Here is a 1,014-nt window from a genome sequence, read left to right on the forward strand (position 1 = left end):
AAACTTTCTTAGTTCAGGGCGTCCGTTTAGTGTTGTGGTTACCTTTCATGACGTCCCTTGGCCAAAAGAAATACCTAACAATTCCATTTATGTAGTAGTAGCATCGAAACAACTTAAGTACTTGTATCCTCACAACTAGGTATCCTTTTGTTTGTTTTCTAATAGATCCTCCCTCAGGTTTATTTGTACAAATAGCACAGGAGGTCCCCAGCCCAGTGCAGACAGCAGCCCAGGGGTCACACCAGTTCTTCCAGCCTCGTGTCGGCAGACACGGGGGCCTGGGCACCTTTGGGAGCCAGAGCCTGAGCCTGAGCTGGAGGCAGAGCTGCAGTGGCAGTGGCAGATGGATCCTTGGTTTGAGCCTTGGCCTTGGCCTTTGGCCTCCAGAGCCTGAGCTCCTTGGCGATGCGTGTGGCAAAATCACGTTTCTCAAGCTTGGAGTGAGTGGTGTAGGCAAGCCAATTGAGCATGTGGCTGCCGCCCTGTGGGATCTTGGACTTGACCTCCTTGGGCTTTAGGGGCCTGGGTAGCTTGAGCCCCTGCACTCATGGCCCTGGCGAAGGTGACCTGCCTCTTTTTCAGGCCCTTCTTGCTGTGCTTCTTGGCAAACTTCATGTTCCTCAGGAACTTGGGGTCCCCTCCCTTAAGAGAGTCATATCTTTGTGATCGGGACTTCTTGATGCCGTTTCTCTGCCATTCTCGGGACTGGTTATGTGTGATGTGGTTCTTGGACTTGGCCATGTCTGCACCGAAGCCCGCGGCTCCCGAAGCACCTGGGACCAGAAGAGAAAGAGCTAGGTAGCTATTTGAAAATATAATACACGTTAATCAAAATAAAATAAAAAATTTCACGTCATCCTTAAATAATCACTGTTTCTCGTTAATGGGCCAGCACGCCTAATGGTCACTTCACAATTTCTCAGTCCTTGGGATCACTGGACATGGCACAACTCGTTTCCTGTTCCATGTTGATCTTTGCCTGATTCTTGTTTTTTATCACAGCAACGGAAGGAA

The 1,014-nt window shown here is 49.6% G+C and overlaps 1 pseudogene; it reads right to left on the reverse strand.

Moving 5' to 3' along the window:
- Positions 1-236: 236 nt before the first annotated feature.
- Positions 237-741, reverse strand: LOC117021171 (60S ribosomal protein L29-like; annotated as a pseudogene).
- Between the last annotated feature and the right edge of the window lie 273 nt (positions 742-1,014).

Source organism: Rhinolophus ferrumequinum, chromosome 4 (assembly GCF_004115265.2).
Source record: "Rhinolophus ferrumequinum isolate MPI-CBG mRhiFer1 chromosome 4, mRhiFer1_v1.p, whole genome shotgun sequence".
In the NCBI taxonomy this organism is placed as follows: Eukaryota; Metazoa; Chordata; class Mammalia; order Chiroptera; family Rhinolophidae; genus Rhinolophus; species Rhinolophus ferrumequinum.